The 17,822-nt window shown below is 38.3% G+C and overlaps 1 protein-coding gene across 6 annotated transcripts in view; it reads left to right on the forward strand.

Annotated features, from left to right (window-relative positions):
- The window catches only part of SOX5 (SRY-box transcription factor 5), a 1,155,320-nt gene that overhangs the window by 152,695 nt on the left and 984,803 nt on the right, over positions 1 to 17,822 (forward strand). For all 6 annotated transcript variants that reach the window (XM_055394458.2, XM_055394455.2, XM_055394462.2 and 3 more), the window contains exon 2: positions 15,098 to 15,178. The gene's annotated coding sequence lies outside the window, so the exon portion shown is untranslated. The remainder of the gene's footprint in view (positions 1 to 15,097; positions 15,179 to 17,822) is intronic.

The raw sequence follows: 17,822 nt of genomic DNA on the forward strand, positions 1-17,822 counted from the left end.
TAAAATATAGATAACATTTGCGAACAATTCACAGTCCTGAAAATATCAATTCTAAATCCTTACATTTTTAGAATTTAGCTACTTTGGTTGGCTTCAGTAAATTGATGTATGTGGGTAATTTTTATTAGATGTCTGTGAGAAGGATATTTGGGGAAAATGCAGTATTCTAGCATATCATTTAGGTTGGAATAAGTTATGTTACTGTTATAAACAATCCTAAAATCTCATTTACAAGATCTGTTGTGATTATAGGTGATCCTGCAGATCAGTTATATTCCATAGACTGGCTTAGCTGTTGAAATTTCAATTTTATAGCATTTTTATATACATCTGTTTCCATGAACTCCCAAGCCAGAGAATAAAGGGCTGAAGAGTTGAACACTGGCAATTAACTACTTTATTCCAGAACAACAAACATCCCTTCTCATATTTCTTTGCTAGAACTAATCATCTGGCCACTCCTTATGTCATTGGGATGGCAAGTACAGAGGACAGCCAGATATTGATCAAAACTAGTACTCTGATCATATCCATTATTTATGTAGACCACTTTTTGAGAATACCTTTGAAATTTAAAATGCCACTTGTGATGTGTGGGTGAAGAAACCTCAGCAAGGAGTGTAATGAATAATTTTCATTAAAAGCAGTAAACATCTTCCTCTTACTCATTGTTGCACCCATTTGTCTAGACTTCCGTGGACCTATTCTTGAGTTTGATGGAACAGATTTTACCTTGACTAAGGTCTGCATGCAGTCAACCTTTACAGATAGGATTACAGTGAGCTTTTAAATTTGTAGCTGTGACCAACCTGCAATAATGATAAACCTAGTAGAAGAATGCCCTTTGTCCAGGTTTGATGAAGATTGGTGGCAAAAATGCAGCCAACAGTCTCTCAGGTTGGAAATGATTTGATTTGCAGAAAAAAAGAAATATTAGAAGCAGTACATTTGTCCACTCATTTTGATAAGATCTACAGAGAAAAGAGAGAATATTTTCGTATAATGAATGCCCCATTATCTTTATAAACAAAGGAAAATGCATGCGTGCTCAGTCGTGTCGGACTCTGTGCGATCTCGTGGACTGTTGCTCCCCAGGTTCCTCTGTCCATGGGATTTTCCAGGCAAGAATGCTGGAGTGGATTGCCATTTCCTACTCCAGGGGATCTTCCTGACCTACAGATCAAGCTTGGTCTCTTGTGTCTCCTGCGTTGGCAGGCAGATTCTCTACGGCTGCTCTACCTGGGAAACCCAAACAAAGTAAAATATTTGGAGCTAATAGATTTTTAGCAACAGTAACCGGGAGGAGAAGGGGACGACTGAGAATGAGATGGCTGGATGGCATCACCGACTCTGTGGACATGAGTTTGAGTGAACTCCGGGAGTTGGTGATAGACAGGGAGGCCTGGCGTGCTGTGATTCATGGGGTTGCAAAGAGTCGGACACGACTGAGTCACTGAACTGAACTGAACTGAACAAAAGTTTGTATCTTATTTAGCTTTTTGCGTGTAGCAAACAAGAAGAGAACAGGAATGCATTTCATCTGAAGGTGGGGAATATTTTACCACTTAGGTAGAACAACTTTCTGTCATCCTTAGAATATAACCAAGTAATCCCTTTTAAGTATCACTGTGAACTCAAGAATTTAAGCATATTTGATGGGCTTAATCAGTTGCAGTTCTTATACATTCTGAAGCTCAAATTGTCTCATTTTTGACCAATATAAACCTCTTCAAACTGGCTTCTGAGTACTTTTGACATAACTGTTGTCATCTTTGTTAGCTTCTTTTCTTTATGGTGTGTCAAGATGTTCTGAATTTTGTACGTATCCTGCCCGCATCTATTTCTCTAAGTAGTCTTGTGTTTTGAGCACTAGATATGTTCATTTCTATTGATTTGGTCATTATTTAAGCCTAAACAGACAGTGCTAGTTTATGTGCTTAGAATTTTCACCTCTAGTGCTGAAGTATTATTTTTTGGGTTATCATATTTCACGTTAAAAATATATTTAAAGTTGTTTTAATATATGTGAGGTCCATCAGAAGTTTTACTAATATTTTTAGAGAACTGTGTTTCAACCATGGATGAGTATAATTTTCTAGCTATCAATCACATTGTGTACATTAAAAATCTTTCTGATCTTATTATTTCTTTGGCTTAATACTATGGGAAGAATCTTCTTTCACAGTTTGTACTCATATTTGGCTCTTCTTTGGCTCGAGGTGAGCAAATCTGTTACAAGTTACTGTTTTTACAGCCTCTTACACACTGAGTTCTGCTTTCACTTTTTTTTTTTTTTTAAGCTTAACTGCTTCATCTTGATCGCCATTTACCAGTGTTTATCTGCTACTCTAATTTCCTCAGAAGTTGTCACATACCTTATATTACTTATGTATTTCTGTAGGTTAACATTTAAAATGATTTTTTTTAATGAGGGAGTGAAAAAAAATTAGGGAGTAAACATCATCATTTTACTGAGCTAATATGTCCATGTCATATTTGGCTTAAATAGTTAATTGTAGTCCTGGGATTCTGTACCCCACAGCATTGTTTGACAGTGAAATGTAGAATATTACAGATTTTATAACATTTGCTTGCTCATAATACCCCTTTTAGGCTGTGTATCATCTATAAGGAACTCTTTTTCCTAATATGACAGGGAATAAAATGCCCCTACTCTTAGCAGCTGTGTAGGAGGAAAGAGGAAGGGTGGAGTTGTAAGATCTAAAGTTTTTGTGTTTATCAGAACCTTGCTTACGTTCAGTTTTGTTGGGCCCTCATTTAACAAGAATGCCTGGACCAATCTGTGTGACCCTGACAACTAACTACTCTGTTTTTTCAGAGGATGGTGTTCTCCCATCTGAAATGGACCACCTCAACTAGTGCTTACAGATACATATAGAACCTCGCTTCTTCCTGTTTACCTGTCCTAATTCTGCTCTTTCAGGTCTTCTAGAAGCTCTAAGACTAACCAGAGAGCCAAGAAATGAGATGCAGCATTGAATCATGTGTGCTTGCATGCATTTTTGCAGGCTAAGTCGCTTCAGTTGTGTCTGACTCTTTGTGATCCCATGAACTGTAGCCTGCCAGGCTCCTCTGTCCATGGGATTCTCCAGGAAAGAATACTGGAGTCTGTTGTCGTTTCCTTCTCCAGGGGATCTTCCCAACGTAAGGACTGAACCCACCTCTCCTACATCTCCTGCATTGGCAGGTGGGTTCTTTACTACTAGTACCACCTGGGAAGCCCTGTTGGATCACAGCCATTTGCAAATGATACTCTTGTCGTTGGAAATATTTTTAAAGAAATTACGATAGTATTTTTTTTTTAAAAAAGCCCAACCAGATTTAATAATGAGAAACATGGCATCTCACATAGTCAGATATTAGAGGTAGGGCAGATAATTGGGTTGAACTTGTCCTGTGCTTTCAGCGTCTTATCTCTGCAGTTCCCTGAGCTCTGCCCTCACCTGTATGTCAGATTTATTCTTAAATTGAAAGCAGGTTGCATCTGCAGTTCCAACTCTGACACCCGTAGAGGTTGAGAAAAGAGACCATCTCTTTTAAGGGTTCTCTTATAAAATCGAGGAAATGTTTTCCCAGAAGCAAATCTCACTTATGTTTCATTGGCTCATGTGGTGTCATATGTCCATTCCTGTATTCAAACCATGATTCCAGGAGAATGCCATTCATAGGTTAGTAGAGGTGGGGTTCACCAAGCCATCACTGGAGAGGAGGATGGGATTAATCATGGTTCCCTTAAATTTAACAGGACCTACTGTAGAAGTTGGGCTCACTTCTTCAAACTGCACAGCTCTTAAATGCTAAGGAAGGGGTATTGAGGAGAAAACAATAATATGTGTTATATTATGCCTTAGGGCTTATTTGTTCATTTGTATGTTTATTTTTTTGCTGTAGAATGTGAGCAATTACAGTTGGAAAAAAATCAATATGATATATCCAAAGAGGTGTGATTTGGTTGTAAAAAATCTTTCCAAAAATTTCACTGATTTTTAAAATGAGTGTGAATTGCATGAGCAACCTAATGTTATACCTTTTTACCTCCAGTGAGTTCAGTGAAAAGCAGTGTTTTTGAAATATGATTAAACTTGCCCTTAAGAACTGTCATCTGCATTGGGTTTTTTATTAAGCTTCCCTTGATGACTTCTTCCTTCCTTCCTCTCAAGCCCTGTGTTATAGGTCAAAGAGTGTCCTGGGCTCTAGCATCATCACCCATATTTTTCTAGACTCATGGCTAGAATATTGTCTGTTCTTCCCTCCAACTTTTCAGATCTTTCCTGCTCCTCAAAACCTAGCTCAGTACTATGTCTGTGATGCCTTTTGGCAACCAGGCCGGCCTGAAGTTCATTTTTCTCTTTCCTCTGAATACTTTAAGTATTTTCTATTCAGGTCAAGTCATCAGCTGTCTTTTGAGACTTCTTCTATGTCTTTGAGCTATTATTAACATCTTTTATTATTGATTATGACCTTTTTGAAAATAGAAACCCTTGATATCTTAATGAGTCCTGTGAAAATTGTTTCTTTTCATGTGGTCATCTTAGAAAAGCAAGTTGAAGCATCTCTCATTCTGGACATAAAAATAGCTCACATTTATTAAGTATTTGCTATTTGCCCAAAGAGTAATATGTGTTTATGGTCATTATCTCATTTCTTCCTCACATACATATTGAAAAACTCCATGTAGTAGGTTAGACAAAGAACTGTCTCAAAATAGCTGAAGTAAGAAAGGGAGTATATTGGTTCTCTAACAGGAAATAACCTTGAAACTCTCAGGGTATCTCCAGGCATTCATCTTGCTCCATCATCTCATGTCTTAGCGTTGCTTTCCTCTTGCATAACATTATTAGGTTTGAATCGTCCTCAATAAGGTCAGTCACAGAAAAAAAAGAGAAATGAAGAGAGAGGGAGTGGGAGAGAGAAGGAAAGGGAGATAGAGAATGTGTTCTGGCCGTTGTTGGGGTGATGGGGAGCCCCATGGCTTCTCAGAAGTGGTCAGTGACTGCTCAGGCCTGAACAGTCATCCCTAAAATGTAGCACAATGAGGTGTGGGCCAAACCTACTTGAACCATGAAGCCTGAGAGTAGGAGCAGCATGGTTTTTTCAGTGAGATGCCGAGTAGACAATGACTCTGGTAAGCGCTAATATTATTTCTAATTTAAAGATAAGACCTGGGCTTAGAGATGAAGTGGCTTGTCCCAGATCACCTACACAGAGAGATTCAACTCAGCATAATTGCCAGAGTTTATGCTGGTAATCACTTTTCTATATTGTAGTATTTTTATTAAACTGTGTTAGCCTTGGACTGCAAGGAGATCCAACCAGTCCATTCTAAAGGAGATCAGTCCTGGGTGTTCATTGGAAGGACTGATGCTGAAGCTGAAACTCCAATACTTTGGCCACCTCATGCGAAGAGTTGACTCACTGGAAGAGAGTCTGATGCTGGGAGGGATTGGGGGTGGGAGGAGACGGGGACGACAGAGAATGAGATGGCTGCATGGCATCACTGACTCTGTGGACATGAGTTTGAGTGAACTCCGGGAGTTGGTGATAGACAGGGAGGCCTGGCGTGCTGTGATTCATGGGGTCGCAAATAGTCGGACATGACTGAGCGACTGAACTGAACTTAGTATCAGTAATTACAATAAAAATAACTTCCTCTATGTGAACGTTATTTTATGTATCTTCAGGAGCAGTCCTTTTCAGATACTCATTGCTTCATAGAATCTCAACTTTTTTACCAAGTCAGGAAATGAACCATCATCTGAAGTTATTACACGCTAGTTGAGTAACTGGATTTGCTTTCTTAAGGTTGTGTTTCAGGCACCATATATATATAATTTTTTACCCAGATCTCTGCATTTGAATACTTTCATAGCTTTTTGTGACTCCATAGACAGCACACCTGACAAAGAAATTTTAGATGTCGTTGGGGAGAAATTTGCAGAGGAAAATCACAATGGCCACTGAAATCTCCTTCCATCGCCTGGGGAGGTGCCTGGGTAGAACCTGGAGATTCATGAGTATGTTACATGGACTAATCCAAGTTCAGTTGGTCAACCTGAGCCAGGACCAACTGAGCTGTGGATGCTGAAGCCCTGATTCTTGAGCTCCTGAAATGAAAGTGTGCAGCCCCTGTTATCTCTGACTCCTTCCGCAATCCAGTGCCTGCCCTGTTCTTGCTTAGGCCTGCCAGCAGACCCTGCTCTTCAGGTTCTTCCTGTCCTCTCAGTTTCTAGGAGAGACCACCCACCATTTGACTCTAACTCTTCCTGTTCATTTCCTTCTGATCCAAGAATTTCTAGTGTCTAAGATGAGTTTTCTATCATTTTTGACGTTTTTCTATTTTAGGTGCTATTTCCTGTGGTACATATTAACACACAAATGCATGTTTTGTTGTAACAACTCCTTCCCTAACATTCTGGAGTGCATTCCTTGTTTTGCTTCTTTCTCTGCTAATGACTTTCCTGACTTTGAAGTAGTTAGATCACAGCTTCTTTATTAATATGTTTTAATGACTTTGTTTCTTCCCCCCATCATCTAACAAAGTTCGTTACAGATATTACTCAACAATATTTAGCTAGTTTGACTGAGTCCTCAGAGATGGGGTGAATCGTCTATGACACTAATATAAGAACCAGGAGTTTCACCCTATTTGTGGCCTGAACACTGTGTTCACTCTGGGCTTTCAGTCTGTGCTCAGAGGTAAAGGATGAGACACAGTTTACCAGCCTAATCCACAGCTTGGTATGTAGTTTTTATGTCTTTATCCATTCAGTCATTAATATATCTGTGGAGGGGATGATTTGGGATTACTCTGCTTTCAAAGTTTAGAATTTAGTGTATTTTCAGGATTTTGCTTCTAATCAGGAATAATTTGTGCTGTAAAATGTATTACAATCTTATGTGTTATCTACACTAGATGTCACTTATTTTATAGTGTATATATTTGATCTTTGCTGGACTCTGGCTGGAAAGGAAAGTAAGTCCTCTTATGTAGAAATGTGGCCTGTTAACAACGAACAATGTATTTATAGGTTGTCTGCTCACCCACTGATTTTTCACTGGTAAAAGTGTAACTTCACCATCAGCCCAAGAACATCAGCATGGGGGTTTACCTTTTAACATTTTCATGTAAAACATCACAAAGGCTATTCTAAATTAGCAAGGGGCATTGACACGCAAACTAGTGAAAAATGTGAAGACACAGCTTTCTTCAGCTGGTTTGGTTTTAGCTGCCACTTTGGAGCTTTTACACTTCTCTCCCTTTCCCACCCCAATTCCATTCCGGGAGGTAAACAAAGGAATATAATTTGCATCAGCTATAGCAATGTCTCTGAGGTCATTGCTCTAAGTGTGCTGGGGATTTGGAGTAGGGATCCTGAAAAGGAGAAAAAGGCAAGGGTAAAAGCTCTGTTGACAAGGGAGTTTCATAGGCATGTGGTGAGAGCACAACATTGGACACGTGAATACAAATTCTGCAAGCTTCCTCTCCTCTTGTGAAAAAAAGTTCTGTCTGATTAAAGCTGGACACGGTGGCAGCTTTACTATCTGATCCACATCCTTCCCTGTTGCAGTGTTTAGCACCTTCACTTCTTGTCCTGCTCCTCAGCACGTGTGGCACCACTGGTTGAGAGGAGGGCAGATGGCCGTCTGTATATGATGCTGACTGGTGCTTTATCATTTGGCCAGTCCACTGGGCTTGAATGGAAGGGCATTTGAATTCTCACTTTGGTGCAGACCATTAGCACATTCATCCTTTGCTGGCATCAGGTCAAGGAACCCAAGTCAGCTTGTGAACCAAGTTTTTCCCGGGAGTAAACATAATACATATACTTGGCTAGGAGGTCAGCTGTTAAAAGATGACTTTTTTTCTCAGTAGGATAAGATATTTGTTCCTATTTAGATAGTGTCTAAGTGGAGACAATTTAGACATTTAATAAAGCAAAATCTATCCTAAAAAAAAAAACTGGAAGACCTCATTATAGATTCACAGATCTGTGTATTTGTGTGCTCAAGGATAATAATAATACTGGGAGACATTTCAGAGGAAAGAGATGCGTAAAAATAAGAAAAAAAATTAATGGATTTGAGCCCAAGTAAGCAAAACTCTATTATTTAATTATAGTATCTAACTGTGAATATAAATGGGAGATGTAGATAAGGAATTTTTTCCAAAGTTTGGATCATAGACGCTTTCGTAACTAAAAGAGGAACCTGTCACTGAAAGCTACAAACTAGAGGTTTGATCTTTCTTTAAATGAATCAGGGAGTGTAAAAAATATTTTGGGAATTGAGGACTGTCCCTTTTGTACATACTCAAGTGTTTTTACATCTGAAGTGAACAAAAGCTACATAATGTGGAAAATATGTCAGTGTCCTTCAGATTTGTTCCTCTGTGATGGTCTGGTTAGATGGGGAAAACTCAATGATACTCAATGGAAAAGGACATGCTAGCTTTTACAATTTCATGTTGGGAACTTCTTGTGGACCAGTGCCTGCAATAATATGTATGATTGGGCCATTTATTTGCTATCAGTTGCTACTTTTGGCACATTGCTGCATTTGGGTACATTTAAACCCAGAGTCTTGGTTAAATTCCAATGTAGATGAGTGATGATATTCCATCTGCCATGTTCTTATTTTGCCTTCCTTAAGGAAATGAAGCATAACTTCATTCTTAAGCAGACTGTTGATATACTACAGATAAAAATTTAATATTTTTATTCCTGATTTTGTAGTTCGGTGTTATCAGACCTCAGCTCTATGCTCAACTTTGTTACTGACTCTCTCATAACCCTGTGCAAGTTAATTTCATCTCTCTGAAATGAATTTTCTATAAAAGGTGAACAATAGCCTAGGTAACTGTTTTAAGCCTACTTAAAATTGAAACAGATTATGACTGGTTGATGGTCTGCATTCTTGCTAAATGGATTTTGTTCAGACTTCAACGAATTTTTCAGATTTCTATCCACTTTAATGTATTATAATACACATTCTCTTAAACATTATCTTTAAAGTTGTCTATTCAAAAAAATATGCATCAAATGACAGAAATCTTGGTGTTTCAATTCAGAGTGATGTATTTTTTCCCCTGACTAATCCCAATTCACATTTCAATTATCTTTTTAGTGGAGGTATGAACGTGTATGTGTATGTAGTTCTAGGTGGGGGGAAATAGGAGTGTCTAGGGAGAAAACTACCATAGCTACATTTATTCTGATGTTTAGATTTTTGTTTTACCAAATCTCACATTTTTGCAGAAATATTCAGTAGGACATGTTTCATGACATATTCACTGAAACTGTTAATATGATGACACCCTTGGACCGTGATATATTATGTACTTTGATGTCATACTTAAAGCTATCACTAAAAAAGCTATAGAAAAAGACACTCAAAAATACTATAGATAAATCAAAATTGAATTATATAAAATGTTTAAGGATAACAAGATAAAGAGAAATGAAAAACCTAAAACAAAGTGAAATTATTGGCTTCTGGCCTAACATATCAACAATTACATGAAATGTAAATGGTCTAAATACAGCAATTGAGACAGATTGTTAGAGCATATTAAAAAATAACACCCAACTACAGTGCTGTATCTTCATAAATCTCTTCAAATATAGTGATATTGGCAAGTTGAAAGTAAAGAATTGGTAAAAAGTATCTTGCAAGCATTAATAATAGTAAGCAGGAGTTGCTATGTTAATATCAGATAACAGTAGACACTTGTGATAGAGGGGGGATATTATATATTGACAGAAGAGTTGCACCATCAATAAGACTCAGTCATTCTAAAGATGTGTGCCCTAAATTACTGAGTTGCAAAAAAATGACATTTTTTAAAAGAAATAAATATAATTGAAGATTTTAATACCCCTGTCTCATCAATGGATAGAAAACTAGACAGAAAATCAGCAAAGATATAAAAAATTCAGCATCAGTGACCAACAGACTTAATTGGTACTCACTCAGAGAGTCGGACATGACTGAGCAACCAAACTGAACTGAACTGAACTGAGCACTCTACCCCACAGGAACAGACACATTTTCTTTTAATGTTACCATGGAACATGTAATATATTTGACCATATCCTGGATCAGAAAACAAGTCTCAAAAATTTTTAAAGAATTAAAATCTTAAAGAATGTATTCCTTGACTACCATGGAATCAGATTAGATATCAGTAATAGAAAAATAACATGTAAATCTCTGAACAGTTTGAAATTCAACTACACATATTATAAATAATCCATGGGCCACAAAGGAAGTCTCAAGGAACATAATAAATTGAATGGATTGAAAATAAAAATACACCATTGAAATTTATAGGTCACAGGTAAAGAAGTGCTGAAAGGCATGTTTTATAGCATTAAATGCATACATTAGAAAAAAGGAAAAGTCTCTAATCAATAATCTAAACTCACACTTCAATAACCTGGAAAAAGAAAAGCTGAATATACCTGAAGTCCAAAGCAGGCAGAATGAAGGAAATCATAATAAGAACAAAAATTAATAAAATTGAAAACAGAAAAACAATGAAAAAATTCTGGTTATTTGAAAAGACTGATAAAGTTGACAAATGTCTCATAAGACTGACAAAGAAAAAAACAGATAAGACACAAATCACCAATATGAAGAATGAAATAAAGTATATCACTACAGACTCTGCATACATCAAAGGGATAATATGTGTATATTAGGAACAGTTCTATACATGTAAATTTGACAACTTAGAAGAAATGGACCAACTCCTTGAATGACATAAACTACTACAACTCACTCAATATTAAATAAATAGTTTGAATAGCCCCAAAACTATTAAGGAGATTGAACAAATAATTTTAACAATAAAAAAATCCACTCCCAGGTGGTTTCACTAGAGAATTCTAACAAACATTGAAAGAAGTAGCATCAGTTCTATACAGTCTCTTCCAGAAAATCATTCATTTTAGGAAAGTGGTATTACCGAGATACCAAAACCTGATAAAGATAGAACAGAAAAGAAAACTAAAGATAAATATTTTTCATGAACATGGACATAAGGATCCTTAATAAAATATTAACAAATGGAATTCAGCAGTATATGTAACAAATAGAATTCAGCAATATATACATTTCATGACTGAGTAGGATTTATTCCAGGGATCAAGGTTGGTTCAGTACTTGCAATTCACCTTGTTAACAGGCTAAAGAAGAAACACCATATGAGCCTATCTATTCATGCAGAAAAAAGCATTTGACAAAATCAACCATTTATGATAAAAATTCTCAGAAAAATGAGAACAAAGAACTTCAGCTTGACATCAAGCATCTGAAAAAGACTGGATAAATTCTATAATTAACATTACCTTTAATGATAAAAGACTGAATTGTTTTTCCACAGATAAGGATCAAGGTCAAGAATGTTTGCACTCACCAATTTTACTTAATATATTGCTAGAACTTCCAGCCAGTACAAAAAGATAAGGGAAGGAAATGAAAATCATAGAGATCAGAATGGAATCAGAAATAAAATTGTCCCTATTTTCAGTTGACATGATTGTTTATGTAGGAAAACCCTAGGGGACTTAAAAAAAAAAACCTTTTAAAACTAATAGGTGAGTTCAGCAAGGTAGTAGGATACGAGATAAGCATACAAAAATCAACTATATTCCTGTATAATAACAATGAACAACTGGTCACCAAAATTAAAAATACAATACCATTTATAATCACTCAAAAATTTAAATAGTTATAAATCTAACAAAACATGTGTAGGACTATATGCTAAAAGCCATACAGTACTGATTGAAAATATAAGTAAATAGGTATATACCATGTTAATGGATTAGAAAACTCACTATAACAAACGTATCAATCCTCTTCCAACTGATGTACAGGTTTAATATGGTTTGTATCAATATTTCAGCACAATTTTTTTTTGTAGATCAAGTTTTTCTAAAAATTTTATGGAAAGGCAAAGAAATCAAAATAGTTATAAGAATTTTTAAATAGAAGAATAGAGTGGGAAGAATTAATCTACTCAATTTCAGGATCTATCATACAGCTATAGTAATCAAGACTATGTGAGTTTGGCAGAGGGATACATGTGTATGACAAGAAATAGAACAGAGAACCCAGAAATTGGCCCACGCAAATATAAACTGATTTTTGACAAAGGTGCAAAACCAGTTCAGTGGAGGAAACATAGCCTTCTCAACAAATGGTATTGAAGCTGTTGAGCATCCATAAGCAAAAAAATGAAACTTCAACTGTCTTAGACTTATACAAAAATTAACTCAAAATAAATCAAGAACTTAAATGTATTGATAACATTTTTATGAAAAAAATTGGAATACCTTCAGGATCCAGGGCAAGACAGAGCATTTTAAGACTTTATATCAAAACCATGATTGATAAAATGCAAAATTGATAAATTCAACTTAACAAAATTAAAAACTTTGGGCTCTGTGAAATACCCTGTTAATAATATGATAAACTACAGGCTGGGAGAAAGTGGCTTCAGACTATATATTTAGACTTGTAGTAAGGATTAGTATTAAGAATATAATCTTTCAAAACCAATAAAAATAATGAAACAGTCCAATCAGAAAACTGGGCTCTGTGAAATACCCTGTTAAGAATATGATAAGCTACAGTCTGTGAGAAAGTAGTTTCAGACTATATATTTAGACTTGTACTAAGGATTAGTATTAAGAATATAATCTTTCAAAACACTTCAATAAAAAAAAAATGAAACAATCCAATCAAAAATAGACCAAAGACATGAAGGAACATTTCATGGGAAAGGATATATACAGCTAGCATCTAAGCACATGAAAAGATGTTCACCATCATTAATCATTAGAGAAAAGCAGAATGGCTAAAATAAGAAATAGTGACAATGCCAAATGCTGGCAAGGATTGCAGAAACTAGCTCACTCATGCATGGCTGATGGAATGTAAAATGGTATAGAACGTTTTACAGAACAGTTTGACAGGTTTTTAAAGAAAACTTATAATGACCATAAAATCCAGCAATTGCTCTTGTGGGCATTTATCTCAGAAAAAGGAAAACTGCTACTCACACAAAAGCCTGTGTGCCAATGTTTATAGTAGCTTTGCTTATATAACACCAAACTAGACATAGTATAATACTGTAGTACCTTTCAGTGGGTGAGTGGTTAAATGATCTGGACCATAGAACACTGTTGAGCAATATAACTGAACAAAGTATTGATACCCAACCTGGATGAATCACCAGAGATTTGTGTATGATTTCATTTGTATGATAATTTTGAAATGACAAAACTATAGAAATTGTACACTAGTGGTTTCCAGGGTTTAAAAAGGAGGTGGGATAGGAGGGCTATAAAAAGACAATCTTAGGGACTCTTCTGGTGATGGAAATGTACTGTATCTTAACTCGATTGATGTCAGTATCTTGGTTTTGGTATTGGACTATCGCTTTGCAAGATGTTACCCTTGAGGGAAACAGGGTGAAAGATATAGGGGATTTCTCTATAATATTTCTGAGAAATGCATGCAAATATACAGTGGTGTCACATTATAATATTTGATTAAAGAAAAAAGCCTTCTAATGGCTTCCAGATTAAAATTCAAAGCCTTTCTTTAGCCCTTTCCTATTTCCTTCATGTCCTGCTTGTCTTTCCTGGACATACCCCACTGAAGGCACAGTGGCCTTTTTGCTGTTCCTGGACTCTTACCGCAGGGCTTTGTTCTAGCTGTCCCCACAGCAGGCCTCTGTCTAGTTGCTCACTTTGTCCGGGTCTCTGCACAAATGTTACCTTAGCAGAGCGACTTTTCCCTTGAACACTGTCTCTAAAATAGGACCCCCTACTGATTACAGCCATGAAATTAAAAGACGCTTACTCCTTGGAAGGAAAGTTATGACCAACCTAGATAATATATTAAAAAGCAGAGACATTACTTTGCCAACAAAGGTCCGTCTAGTCAAGGCTATGGTTTTTCCCATGGTCATGTATGGATGTGAGAGTTGGACTGTGAAGAAAGCTGATCGCCGAAGAATTGATGCTTTTGAACTGTGGTGTTGGAGAAGACTCTTGAGAGTCCCTTGTACCGCAAGGAGATCCAACCAGTCCATTCTAAAGGAGATCAGTCCTGGGTGTTCATTGGAAGGACTGATGCTGAAGCTGAAACTGCAATACTTTGGCCACCTCATGCGATGAGTTGACTCACTGGAAAAAACTCTGATGCTGGGAAAGGTTGGGGGCGGGAGGAGAAGGGGACGACCGAGAATGAGATGGCTGGATGGCATCACCGACTCTGTGGACATGAGTTTGAGTGAACTCCGGGAGTTGGTGATGGACAGGGAGGCCTGGTGTGCTGTGATTCATGGGGTCGCGGAGAGTTGGACACAACTGAGCGACTGAACTGAACTGAACTGAACCACAATCTATTCCCTTACTTGGATTAATGTTTCTTCTCTCATTAGAAATGGGCTTCCCTGGTAGCTCAGCTAGTAAAGAACCCACCTGCAATGCAAGAGACCCCAGCTTGAGTTCTGGCTTGGGAAGATCCCCTGGAGAAGGGATAGGCTACTCATTCCAGTATTCTTGGGCTTTCCTGGTGGCTCAGATCGTCAAGAATCCACCTGCAATGCAGGAAACCTGGGTTTGATCCTGGGGTTGGGAAGATCCCCTGGAGAAGGGAAGGCTACAGTCCATGGAGTCTCAGAGTCAGACACGACTAAGCTACTTTCACTTTCTCATTAGAAATGGACTTGATGCTTTTAAAAATTCCAGAGTTTTTAGGATAGGAACCTCAAGTTCCCCATTTTACCTCCTCTTTCCTATGTTTTCTCCTGTGATTTGGAACATTTGATTCTCAAAAACAGACCAAACAAACTGGTTCATTCTATTTTTTTTCCTTCTGCTGATGGTTCTATAATGTTCTAGATGGAATTTAAGAGTTCTGTAGTAGTTGATGTTGTGTAGTCTGTCAGGCTTAGTTGAACACCATCCACTGGCATTTCCCCAAACAGCCAAAATTTAAGAGTCAACCTCCTCACCCCATGAAACTGCCTCTAAGTGATTTAGCTCTGATTCTCTTCTAGGCTTCTTAATCATCCACGGTGTAAAGACACACTTCAAGAGGATCCTTAGAAGTCTTGGACAAGCTTCACCACACGTGGCGGGTATGTGTCTACACAACTGAGTGTGCGAGGAATGTAACTTGTTTTATTTTCTACAGGTAGATCTAAATTATATTTTAACCCTTCGTGTAACCACGTGGAAGCAATTTGAGGTTGCATCCTAATTCTAGGTAAGATTTTGAAGGTGAGGGGTGACATATCCGTTCCTAGGCTGTCATCTCTCCACGAGTTATGTTTGTTCTCTTATCCTGAGGCACACCTTGATCTTCCTTTGAGGATCTTTTCCTTTTCTTCTCTTGGCTTCTTCCAGATACTCCCTGAACGCATGAGGGTGTGCTGTTGCTGAACCAGAAGAAAGTCTCTGGGGTGGCATAGAGCTCTATACTCCTTGCATGATACTGTGAAGCCCCTGGGCCTTGTTCTGTTGCTCCTGTGTCATGCTACTCCAGGCAGTCCTTGGCAGACCTGGTCAGGTCCACCTGCGATATATCACTTAGTCAATTCAAAGGTCCAGACCTCATCCAAGAAAGAAAATCCATTCCATCTGCCATTATTTTCTACCATCGTATTTAGTGAAGATTGAGGGCAGGAGGAGAAGGGGAGCGACAGAGTATGAGATGATTGGATGGCATCATCGACTCAATGGATATGAGTTTGATCAAACTCTGAGAGATAGTGAAGGACAGGGAAGGCTGGCGTGCTGCAGTCCATGCAGTTGCAAAGAGTTGGACATGACTTTGAGTGAATGAACAACCCTGTTACAGTATTTTGAACAGCACAACTTAGGAAATCAATCAAAACACGATTTACATTTTTTTTCCAGTTGTTTCTTTAAAATGCACTGGGAAAAGGGAAGTGGATATTCTCTTGCCTCTGGATGAAATGTAGGCCTCAATTAGGCTCCATACCTAGTAACAATTGCTCTTAGATTTAAAAAATTTCTATCTACACTTTAAATCACAAACATTGTCTACATTCAGAAATTACAATGGTCCAATCTCAGGCTATAATAGTAGCTTGCAAGTTCATTTAATATCAAATCGTCTCTCATCCCCTCTCTGAGGCCCATATTTGGATTGGGCTCTTGCAAAGGGAGAGGGTGTGCTGTTTTCTTTCTTTATCTGTCACCTCCTCCCCCATTTGCTGGCTATCGCTAAATCCTAAGGGATTGAAACAAGGGAAAGAAAAGGAAATGAGTGGCTTAGGGATGTTTTTTATGTGAACAGGTACTATGTTAACCTGGCTCCAGCTTTCAGGGCCTGGCAGATATTTAAAACTGAGAGTCATTTGGCCACTTTGGGGGGACTTCGGTGGCTCCCCTGCTGGACCCATTTGTCTTCAACTCTCCTGGCTTGGACAGGGCTTCTCCTGTAGCTGTCCACTCCCTACTCACCTCCTGGTTTTCTGCTAGTCCATCCCACATGAACTCATGTTGAGTGTATAAAGAATACTTCCTGGCAGCCATCTTGGGCTTCAGACTAGCTTTGTCACCCTTGGCCAACGCCTGCATCGTGAAAACACGCATCTCGTGAACCTCCAAGGGCTGAAGGGTACTTCTCAAATTAATGAGCTGTTTCTTATCTTCTTATCCTCAAGATTTCCAAGGTGGGAGCCAGTTTGCAATCTGTCAGGTTTCCTAAGCTCCAGGGGACACATCCACACTAATCTAAACTGTTCTTTTGAGGCCTCCCTAAAGACCTGAGAGAGAAAATAGTCCCTTCTATCCCAACCGCTTCAGTGAGGTGGGGCTTGTCACAGGGCAGCAGCTCAATCCAAGAACCATTTCATAATGCTTCCCCTCACCTCTGTTCTTTTGATCCTTTTTGTTGTCTTGTTGGGTTTTAGAGCCATCAAACCCGTTCTTTCCAGTGTTAAAGAACTGGTCTGCCAATGCAGGAGACAAAAGAGACTCAGAAGATCCCCTGGAGGAGGGCGTGGCAACCCATTTCAGTCTTTTTGCCTGGGAAATCCCATGAACAGAGGAGCCTAGCAGTCCATAGCGTCGCAAAGAGTTGGACATGACTGAAGCGACTTAGCATGCATGCAGCCAGTTCTTAGGACTTTAAAAAAATTTTGGTTTTGGTCTAACCCTTTTCTTTGGAATTTCATGCCTGTTCAATGAAGGTGCTTAGTTGAATCTCCTAATTTAACATCTGATCATTTCAGCTCCACTAGGAAGAGTTAGGGGCTTCCCTGGTGGCTCAGTGGTAAAGACTCTACCTGCAGTGCAGGAGACCCAGGTTCGATCACTGGGTCAGGAAGATCTCCTGCAGGAGGACGTGGCAACCCACTCTAGTACTCTTGCCTAGAGAATCCTATTGACAGAGGAGCCTGGTGGGCTGCAGTCCATGTGGTCCCACAGAATCAGACACAACTGAAGCGACTAAGCAGCAGCAGGAAGAGTGAGAGTGGTTGGGGGAGGGGTAAAGGTTTGGCCACCCCCCATTGCCAACTTGCTTCTAGATTCGCTAATATCTATACATGGCTTGACTACCTTATCTTCCACTTAAAATTATCTAAATATGATTTTAGCTCAGTAAATAGGAGGCCCTCTTTTAAGTCTATTCTCAATGCGTGAGAGTCATTCTAATTTCCCAGAGGGTCTTAGACTTTTGAAACTGAAAATCCAGTAATTGACACCCCTATATCCCCCACGCTTCTCTCCTCTGCCCACAATTTTCTTTTC

Source organism: Moschus berezovskii, chromosome 6 (genome assembly GCF_049115385.1).
Source record: "Moschus berezovskii isolate FMDL1 chromosome 6, NW_MosBer_1.0, whole genome shotgun sequence".
Classification (NCBI taxonomy): domain Eukaryota; kingdom Metazoa; phylum Chordata; class Mammalia; order Artiodactyla; family Moschidae; genus Moschus; species Moschus berezovskii.